This window comes from Crocodylus porosus, unplaced genomic scaffold (assembly GCF_001723895.1).
Source record: "Crocodylus porosus isolate Cpor-Errol unplaced genomic scaffold, CroPor_comp1, whole genome shotgun sequence".
NCBI classification, from domain to species: Eukaryota; Metazoa; Chordata; order Crocodylia; family Crocodylidae; genus Crocodylus; species Crocodylus porosus.
This window is the reverse complement of record NW_017728906.1, coordinates 46,335,394-46,346,735: the sequence shown is the minus strand read 5'-3', so window position 1 is coordinate 46,346,735 and position 11,342 is coordinate 46,335,394. Positions and strand designations below refer to the sequence as shown.

The window sequence follows — 11,342 nt, the reverse complement described above, 5'->3', positions numbered from 1 at the left end:
GCTGCTTTAATATTTAAGTCAATTTTATCTTCCTTTACAGTTGGATCACCACATGAACTACAGTGCTGGAAGATATCAAGTACCTACCTCACTTCACTGTCACAGTCATTTATTATTCTGTTGTGTTCATCCCTCATTTCCTTTAACTGTAAGTGATCTCAAATCACTTCTTGCTGCTTGCTTGCTTTTGACATCAGTTTACAAACAACATTTGTTTCCCCTAAAAAAGTCAATTCACGTTTACCTTTAACTGTTTTGGCAAAATAAGATTGTTTAGATAGTATTTATTTTCTTGACTGGATTTGGCTACTTTGATTAAAATTTTAAAAAAGAAAAGAGGGTCATAAATAGTGATATAAATTTCTATATATGTAAACATACTGAAGTCAGGTTTTCTCATATATATGCACTTTTATACAAAACTGAATTTTTGAGCATCAAAATCAAATCTTTTCTTTCTGTGCCCCAACCCCACAGAGGAAAGTAGAGTTTCTAACCAACCTTTTGCTTCAGATCTTTAGGGTTATAAGATATAGAATTCAGTAACCAAAATGCCTAGAAAACAGTTTTTTAAAAAGGGGAGAGGAAGGAGAGCCACAAGCAAAATGATAGAAATGGTATTTCATATGTGCGAAATCAGAGACTGAGTGTTTAAGAATTATATTCAACTGGGTGACATTCAGCCAAATGTAGCATCTGCACAACAGCTCACAAGGCAACCAGTAACAAGTTGCATAGCACTCTACACATATTGTCACACCAAAGATCACCACAACAAAATATTTCTACTTCCTTTTTTCCTATGTATTCCCAGAAATTTCAAATTTCACTCCTTTTTCACTCTGCCTCTTCGAGGCAACATCTTCTATTGAAGAAGCTTGGGCAAGTCTCCTTTGTAATCCATTTGTGGAGAATAATCCCATATATTTAACTTTTGCCCAGAGCTGAACACAGGGATCAAGAACTAAACTCTCAATAACAGATATGGAATCCTGCTGTTTCACTATTAAAACTGTCCTTAAAGATTTTTTGTAAAGCTAAATGTTGTCTCTCAGAAATTCTATGTTTGCAGGTAGCTGGCATGTAACAAATTTGATTATTATAAGGTATCAATTTTCTATACATTTTAGAATATGATTACTAATGGTTATCATAATGATTATTCACATTCCCTTTGAATGTTATGAGACAGAAAATAATTTTATTTCTTAATATTCAATTTATCCAGAGAATACTGTGAGGAACAACTATGCTATCAATAGTACAGACTGCAAACCCTAAGAAATTATAGATTGCTTTGAACTGTAGAATGCACCTGTTCAGGAACATAATTTATAATAATCTGTCACCATTTTGTGCTATGCTAACCAATGGTAACTGGTTCTGTAATAAACTCAATGGCCATGCCCAGATGAACAGGTGTGTGTGCCTGCAGCATCATAAATAGTAGTGGCACAAATTTGTGCTGTTACTTTGTGCCACAGCACATGTCCTTGCATATGCACTTCGTTGTGGGACATGTTGTCCCACTGTGGGCAAACTTTCTTTGCCTAGCTCCTCCTGGCTCCTGGCATGCTGGAGCAGCTGGGACACAAATGGAGCATAGAGATGCTCTGGCCAGGAGCCAGAGCATCTCATTGGAGGACCAAGCATCTGTTTGTCCTGGCACATGTGCTGCATTGCTTTTATCCCCTGTGCTTTTTTTTTGCTACAAGGAAATCCTAATAGCAAATTTTGCCCCCGCACTGCAAATTTGCAGCGCAGGGCATGTTTTAATGTTCCACATGTGTGGTTTGTAGCATGGCATCACAAGGAGGTTTGTTGAGCTGGATGTGGTTGATAGGCACAGGCCCATGGCTTAGCACTATCTGAAATTTCAATATTTATATACAATGTTTAGACATTAAATTAAGAGAACATAACATATTTAAAAGGGAAAAATCTTTCATTATCTTTCCTTAGAAAGTTCTATGGTTCTATACTATATTTTCCTTTAAAAGTTCTATACTAGGTGGGTACAACTTGAATTGCTAAGTTTTATCACTAAGTCATAATGAAAATAGCATATATAAACAGAGAAATCTACACTGATACATTTGGGTAAAAAGGTTTAGGAGAAGGGCCTCCACTCCTCCATAGTGGGTGTCTACATATTCATTCATGTGCTTTAGATAATGTGCATTAAATTTAGTGCCTCCATTGTGAGGTACTAGAAAAAGGCACATTATCTTATTTTAATGTGCATTTTGTGAAGCTTTAGTGCACGTTAAAATAGGCTAATGTGCTTAAAGCACATATACAGACATGCCCACTCTTGCCTAAGCGTACATGTCAAAGATCTTTGTGTGATGGTGCCAGGACTGTTGTACAAGTGCACTCATCACACACCTAACTAGACCTCTTACACGTACACTGTGATTCAGAGGATCGACAGTTGCCTACTTTATAGAAATATGTCACTGTAGCAATTCTAATCTTCCTGTCAAAAAATCTGCTCAAGAAGTAATTGATTGCTATCTAGAAGAAGCTTTCTTCTCTATTCTCTGAACTTTCTGGAATCATATTTTCTATTCAAAAGATCATTAGTTGTTTCAGATGAAAGGCAAAAATGAAAAGTATAAATAACAAAATGGTAAGTTCTGGTTACCACATCTGTTCAACTGCTTTACTTCAATTATTTTACACAAATGGTTCAGGCATCTTGTCTGGAAACATGATCCTCCTTTACCAAAAGCCAGAAAGGCATTATTTATTCTCCTAATGCCCCAGAGAAAAGATCATTTCAACAAACAATTAATTTAATCTAACAACTGTGAAATATACAAATAACAGCAAAAATGAAAATCCGGAACATTAATGTGAGAGGTTTTTGTAACCTCTAAGGGCTAGGAAATCACTGAAGGAAGTTGATACAGAGATAAAGAAAAACATGGTTGAGGAGCCACAATAATTTTATTAAATTTGGGAATTAAATAAAAATGCAATACCAAAGAGAAAAGTCAGAACAACTGAATCTGAAGGGCCAGTTTGATCAGATTAACAGAAATGGAAGTTGCTCAAGGGACAGAGCTATGTAGCCATGTCAAACACCCTGGTTCATAAGCCATCTCAGTATTCAGCCAGTTGGGATACAGATTGTTACAAAGGCGATGGAGCCTGCACTGCACTTTTTCACCTACTAACAACTTGGTGTAGTACCACTGCAGTTCTGGTACAGAGTGCTCTGTCCAGAGCAGGAGGGCTGAACCCGATGATCTCACAAGGTCCCTTCCAGCCCTAAACTTCTGTGAATCTGTGTGTGAATTTCCAGCTATAGAAGTCTCTGAGAAATAGCATGCATGTGTGTTATCTGCAAGGGGAAAGCAAAATACTATATATAGGCAAGAGAGCTGGGGGAAGGCAGGGCACAGAATACACATGGCTCTGACTCAGACTGACTAAATATCTTGAAATATTAACTTGAAAAGAAAAAATTCTTGAAGTTTTCCTGGGATCATATAAGTGAAAGTGTAAGTTCCTTTAACAATCCAGTGGCAAAAGACTCTGCAAAGCTGGTAGACACTACCATAAAGGCTGGGAAAATAAAACTCCAACTACAACCCTTTTTCTCCAGTCTAATTTTGCTAATACAAAAAGATCCAAAGCAATAAGCCAGGCAGCTCACAAACTTGATCATAACCTCAGAAGCCTCTCCAGCTATCAACATGAGAAAACAAGACACACAAACAAATTATGCCAGCAGATCCTGCCTTTATGTTTTTATAACCTTATCAGGGATGACCTATGTGGTAAGTTAGGAACCTGGATTCTCTTTGTGACCCTTTATATGCTGGAATTTACAGATTGTCTTTGTACTTGAGCATGGGAAGATAAATGAACCATCTCCCCCACAAATGGATGTATGTACAACATTTGCATGTACCAGTAGTTACAGAAGTACTCTGCTTCAAAATGATTTGTGTAAATAAATAAATTCTACAATTATTTATCTCTGGGCCAGCACTTGCTGGAATTATTTTTAAAAATAACAAAAACAAGAGCAGTGGAAGATATAGGAGAATGAAAAGATTAGGTTGATAAGGGTGTAAATGTATAAACAAAATACAAATAGCCAAGGAAATAAAGATAAACAGTAAGTTCTTTAAATACACATGAAGCCACAAGCAAATAGTGAGTCATAGGGGATAACAGTTGGAAAGTACAGATGAAGTGATATTGTTGAGAGTGCTTTTGTTTCACTGCTCACAATAGAAGCTGAAGGTCATATTACAGAGATTGAGATATATTTTCCTGGGGGAGAAAGTAAAATGTTAAAAGGCTTTATGATTACACTAGAACAGATAATTAGGCTATAAGAAGTATTAAAGGTTGACAAGGCATGGGGCCCAGAAGAATTCCAGAGCATAGCAGAAAGGAGGTAAAAAAAGACGAACATCTTAAGACAAAAACAAGAAATCATGGATTGGAATAAAAGACAGGATTTACTTCTGGCCTCTCAGCAATTAAGGTACACTGAGCCTTATTTATAGAGAAGATAGCTAAAGTTTGGTATAAACTGTAAAAGCAGTATAAGCAAAGAATGTAAATCAGATACAAAGGAAACGGTACAATTTTGTAGGTCAAAATCCAATTGTATAGTCCTTATTTAAATTACAGCAGGGTTCCATTATGCAAGTAAGGTATAGATTTGTATTTTCATTGTAAATCCTGTTTTCTAGAACTTATATATTCTGAGATCAGGGACATTCATTAATTATTGACTTACCTACTGGCAAGAATGGCATGGTCTAATGGCCTGAGTACAAAACTGAGAGCAAAGAATTCAGGTTTTAATCTGACACTAACATTAACTCCTTTGTAGCTTTAGGCAAGCTACATGTCCTCTACAAAACCTACCAATTCTTGATATGAGAGAATTCCTAATGGGTTCGATACCTGTCTTACTAAACAAACTTATCTTTAGCTACCCTTGTATTCTTTTACTTAATTTGGCAAGAACCATTACTTTATTCCAAGCCAAACTCAACTGCCTCTCAGCAGTGTTATAAACAACTCACCCAAACATTTCCTTCAAAAATGTTCAATCACCTTCAGCCTTAATGTACATTAATGCCTATGTGCAAAGCCCAACAAGTTCTAATGATGTCTGTGGACTTTGGGATCAGGTATAAACATTACATTTTTACCAGACTAAGTGATCAGAAACCAGTCTATACCCATAATACAAGTTTGGCACACACAGACTGTTTTAAAAATGGTGGGATCTAGTCTAAGATTTGTCCCTCCACCAAAGGGCAAATGTGTTCTGTTTGTTACCAATCTGAGCTACGCCGCTTATAGAAACTGCCATAACTTAGATCAATTCTGCCTTGTACTTTTTGAATGTGTGCATCTAGCTTAGACATGTGGAAAGATGTATATGGAACGATGTATACGAAGGTTAAACATATGGAAAGATGTATATGAAGGTTAAGGTTTATGCCCTTATGACTTCATATTGAATAGTTATCCATTGTATTGAAAAAGTGTCATGAAGAACTAGTCCATCACCTTTGCTAGCCATCTGTCAGTGCAAGATTGTTCTTTCTGCACTGTGTATTCAAATGCTTTGCATAAGTCTAGTTTGAAATGATTTAAGCAGTGAGACTTCCTCCGATGTCTGCATTTTTCAAATATTTGGAAGAGATGAACTTTAGGAGTTGCCTTTTATTATAGCTCAGATTTTTTGAATGTTCCTCAAAGTGAATCACTGGGACTCTCAACTGAAGTGGATCCCTGTAAGCTTTATTGATCATGTCTGGTCTGGTCTGAAAGATTATTCCCCAGCCCTCACTAAACTCCCCATGGGCAAATCTGAAACTCCTGAAAAAATTGTGTGTCTCTACTGACTTCAAAAGAGCTACACCAATTTATAATAGTTGGGGATCTGGTCCCCAAAGACCTTGTCCTGGTATTCACTAGAATATGTGTAAAAACTTAGATCCATGGTACTTAACCTAGCCACCCCTGTGGGCCAAATGAGTGGCACAGAGCCAGTCCATGGTCTGGATCCCATACACAGGGTCAGTCTGCAGACCAGATCCAGGACATGGTTGGCATGAAAAGTTGGTCTGTGAGCGTGACCTTGTGCACTGGCCCATCCTCATACCAGATTTGAATGCGAAGTGACCCCATGCACTGCCCCAACCCAGTGCATGGGGGTCATGTCATCACTCTCATGTTCACTACTCTCCTGCTGCCAAATTTCCAAACCTTTAGGGAGCCCCATGGACTGAATGATGCATCTCTGTGGGCCAGGTCTGACCCATGAGTCATAGGCTGAGCACCACTGTACTTTTGTTCTGACAATGAATACAGAGGAAGATTCCTTAGGACACTAGATAATTAGTTTAGGACATTGACTTGAAGGTCCAAACTTTAGAGAAGTTCTGATTCAGAACATATTGCAGAGCTGAACTGTGCAATCCAGACACATCACAAGTGTTCATTTCTCCACTTTGACCTGTTTTGCCATGCTGCAGGTATAGGCCATCATTTTCATACTAGGAGGCCTAGGTGCAGGTAGCTAGTTGAAATAGGCACATGCAAATATGTGGCCTGATAATCAGAAGTGTTGACCTCTTACCACCTTCATTGACTTCAGGGGGAGAAGGAGAATGCTGGGATACTCATTATCTTTGAAAAATCAGGCCCTATTTTATTTCAATTCAGATACAGTCCATTCTCATTGGCAAGATTCTTTTATGATTACTGCTTTCTAACTATCTTCAACTCAATGAAACTTCGATTTAGATAATTCTCTCCTCTATCTGGCTCCAATTCCAACCACTCTCCAGTTTTTTACTCCATTCATTTCTGCAGGGTGACTCTTTACTTACATTACTGTAACTGAAAGCAAAATCAGGCCCTGTATTTACTCATGTTTTCCCGCATTGAAAGATTACATTTTTTTGCTCTTACTGATGATCTTACTAGGTCTCTTGACCTTGTTCTCTGTTCTCATTCTTTTCATTACCTTTCAGCCGAGCATCATCTCAAATCCAAGACCAGCTTTTCTGCTTCATAACTCCATTTGCCTGAATAGAATCTGTCCGTTTGTCCAGTTATTTAATCAAGTTAAAAAGAGTCAAATGCCTATTCAGCAAATACTTTCCATAACATATACATAGGATACAATCACCTTGTTTTCCAACATTTGTGAATTTAAAAAAAGCAAAATGAATTGCATAATATATTTATTATAAATTATTCGCCAAGTTTTACAAGTTACACAGTAAAAACAGAGACATAAAACCATATTGGTCAAATTTTATATTAAGGTTCAATTTAAAATAGTTTATAAAGGTTTAAGAAATGATTAGCAGATGTTATAAGTTTGTTAAAGATATGAATAGTAAATGTTATAGATAGTGATAAACTCAGCAGTAGTGGGTATTATAGATAGCTATTAGCTATGCTTTTAAGAAAACCATGGATCTCTTGGATCTGTTACAGCTGATAAGACTTTAAAAAATATTAACCCTTTGAAACTACTTAAATAGAATCATAATACAGAGTGTAATCAGTATGTATTACATGTAACAATTTCTATAGAATTGAAATTAGGATAATTATTCTGTATTTTGTTAAACCAAATTTTCCACTAAGAGAGGTAAAATAATTTCAAAATAAGGATATAGGTGGAATTTCCTGATTGCCAGAGGGAAATAATTTGAAGATAAAGTTGAAGGATTTACTGCACATCTTTGTAGGGTATCATATTCCTCTTCATAATCCCTGTGTATATCACAATATCTTAATATTGATTCTTTTGTTTGATTATATCAGGATCCTTTTGCACTGAGTCCTAAGCACAGAGAATTTTTTTGACAACATATCCATGTCTGCTGACACCAATGTATTCTTTGTCTCAGCTACTGAATAGTGACTGAGGGTCAGTATAATTAATGATTGTAAAGTGATAAAAAGATAATTTCATAAGCTGCACATATATTCTGCAAACATGCTCACTGAATCCAATTTGTGATTTGATCCAATAACACTTGTTCCTCTTTTGTTTGGCATTTGCTTTACTTGTTTTTAAATAAATATTCATGAGATTAGCCTCTGCTCACATTTGAAGAAAAACTTCACATCACTAGGAGCCCCTTAGTGGTCAGACAGTAAAGAATAGAATTCCAATTATGCACACTTTAAATAAAACACTGTATTATTGGTAAGGCATATCTTGCATGTGCACAAGGAAAGCAGGATTTTGAGCACTGCCTACTGGAGCATAAGAAACTGTGATGTCAGCACTGCAGTTTTTAAAGCTAGCAGTGTAACTGATCATCAGTGCAGCTGTAAAAATTACACCATGCACAAGGTGAAGATACAGAACACCCTCACCCCCCAGAGAAAAATGCTTTCATTTTGTAATTTCTTTCAGTTACAGGTGTTGAGTCTCAGAAAGTCAGGCAACACCAGTTCAGACAGAAACATGTTTTCAAATTGATGGACCCCCTTTAAATCTGTGAGCAGCTTGGGGCAGGGATTAGGTCTTTATCTGACATGTTGACTGAGTGTAAAAGCATTGCTCATACCTTCCAGCTCTATGTAAATGTTAAATAACAGCACCCCTAATCTCCTGAACATGCACCTTGCTATTACAAAGCCCTCTGCTCCCAGGAAAACTCCTATTTATAGGTCACAACAGATTTGTAATCATGTCTGAGGGAGAGGGAGAATGAGAAGGAATGACAACCAAAAAATGCAATGGTGTGATTTGCATATTCCTTTAAAGTTTTCTTCAAAAGCTTCTGCAAAATGCAGCCATCTGGTTTTCAAGAATGTCCTGTGGGGGGTAGCAGGGAAAGCTCATTCTTCTCTCTCTTTGTTTTTTACATTTTAAAACAATAACCCTCCACTTATGAAATGTTCCCATTCAGCAGGGAAACGCATGTGTTTGTAAACTATTAAAGCAATCTGCATATTAACCTGTGCTGCTGTAGTGAATTATGTACAAGGTATTTTAAAGCCATTTGTGTGTGCCAATTTACCTATAATAAAAAATGCTTGTCAGAATAATACGGTTTCTTCTAAACTCTTGCTCAAGGCCTCCATCTTGGTTCTTCAGCTGGGCTCTTTCACTACCCCCGATCTGGCTTCTAGGTTCCAGCCCTAGTCTTGCTCTCTCAATCTTTGGATTCCACCCTCTTGGGCTTAGAGCCTCTGGCCCTGGTTCTCACCCCATCAGGCTCTGGTCTCATCACTCAAGGGCTGTGGGCCCCTGGCCCTGTCTACACCCTGTTCAGGCAGTCTTTTAGTCTCTTTCTCTAGGCTGCAACCTCTTTCCTGGTTAGTGCCTTTCTGTACCTTGAACCCAGCCCCTGGCAGGGCTCAAAGCAGTCACATGCCCCTTGGGCACTGCTAGGAACTCCAACCTCCAACTGATAGGTCCAACTCAAACCACCAGTATAAAACTCAAAAGAAATCTTAAGTACATTGGCTCTAACTGAAACGCTTAGCCTGCTGGCTGTGGAATCAAACTTCACCCCACTACCATGGGGCATAAGCCTCTGCAAGCCTTTGGCACCTTCCTTACATTCCCAGGGAAGCACAGAAGTCAGCCAGGTACTCTCCTGAAGCCTTTCTAGCCCAGAGCTCTTTCGTCTCTAGCCTTCAGAGGCAGATCCTGCCTAGACTTAGGCACTGGTTTTATATGTCTCCGAAGCCCTGCCCCTTCCTGTCAAATGACTCTCTAGCCACCCACAGGGGTTTCACTTTGGGCCTGATGACCAGGCTGCCTTCAGGGCAGCTTACTGCTGGTACCTTTGCTGCCTACTGTTTAAGCAGGGCTCTTATTATACAGTTGTTGAGTGTCTAACCTCACAATAGGCACGCTCAGCCTGTGAGTCCCTGGCTGTCTATTCCTCTGCAGCCTGTCCATAACATGCAGTCTCCTTCCCAGATGGGGATAACCCTGTCACTGGCTCTTCCTACCCTGTTACACACAGGTAGCAACCTTTCTAGAACCTGTAAGGAACACAAGTTGCAGAAGGGAGAAGTGTGGAAGAGGGATTATGATAGCTGTAGTAGCAACAACTCAGTACCATATTTACTCAAATCCAAAATGATTTCCCACCCCACCCCCATTTAACATGGGTTGGGAGGGAAAGCCTTGTTTTGTATTTGCATATCAGAACTGCTGTAACTGTTGCTACTTGTCATTGTAATCCTGATCAGAAGGCCCTTTATAGACATTTGATCATTGCAGCTACTCCTGAAGCAGTTGAATGGTTATATAATTTAGATATTAATCTATGAACATTGTAATCCTAAAATGTCATATGAAAGAAGAAGACATTCTGTTGCTACTGCCCGGCTGGGGCCAGGGTGGCTTAAGATGGCTTGCATTGTGGGGAAAACATGTACAGTGGGGGAATATGGGGAACATCATACGGTGAGGGGGAGGTGGGTATGAGGGAGGATGTGTGATTCAGGAGAGGAGATTGCAGGGGAGGAGCATAGTGTGAGGATTCAGCCAGCATGTAGGTGGCAGGGCATACTGTAGGCCACTAGGAGTGACCTGGGGGTCAGCAATGCAGGGGCACAGGTTACCAGAGCATTGGGTTGGGGTCTGGGTTGGCAGAGTGGAGAGTGTGGGACTGAGTTCCAGGGAAGCCAAGAGAGGAGATCTGAGTGACATAGTCTGAGCCATAAGCTGAGGTCAGGAGCCAGGAGTTAGAGAACTGGTGCCAAATTCCAAGGAAGATCTGGGATCAGAGTCAGGAAACCAAGTCAAGTCAGGATACCAGGGAAGCCAAAGAACAGGACAGTACCAAGGTTCAGGGGAGATCCAAGATCAGGGTCAGGAAAAGTCAAAGCTGAGTCAGGAGCCAGAAGAACCAGAGAACAGTGAATGCAAAGCTTACTGGAACAAATGGAGGCTCTATGAAGGTATGCCTGCAGCCTAAGGCTGCAGGTGTGCTTATGAGGGGTGAGTGGTAGGGGTGTGTGAAGCTTCAGGTGCTGATTCGATTTGGAGGAGATTTGGCCCAATTTGGTGGCTGAATCTCCAAATCCAAATCAAATCAGGGGACCAATTAGAAAGTCCAAATCGATTAGAAGCTCTCTGAATTGATTTGGAGAGCTTCGGTGATTTGGGCAGTCCCCACCTGCTGCAGCACAGAGCTGGACCCAGACTCAGAGCTGGTAAATAGGAGGCTAGAGGAGGGGGAAGGGGACCATGGGGGCACTCCTGCCAAGCCCTATCCCCTGCCTTTTCTCCCAGCCTCCTGAGTGCCCGTCGACCCCCACCCACTCCCCCAGCCCCCACATGGCTGCCCCACCTGCTCTGGCTC

At 39.6% G+C, this 11,342-nt stretch overlaps 1 long non-coding RNA gene across 1 annotated transcript in view; it reads left to right on the top strand.

The window, feature by feature from the left end:
* The first annotated feature begins 3,599 nt into the window (after window positions 1-3,599).
* LOC109305903 overlaps window positions 3,600-11,342 on the top strand; it is a 45,859-nt gene continuing 38,116 nt past the window's right edge. Inside the window, exon 1 of the long non-coding RNA XR_002099760.1 lies at window positions 3,600-3,788. This is a non-coding gene — a long non-coding RNA (uncharacterized LOC109305903). The remainder of the gene's footprint in view (window positions 3,789-11,342) is intronic.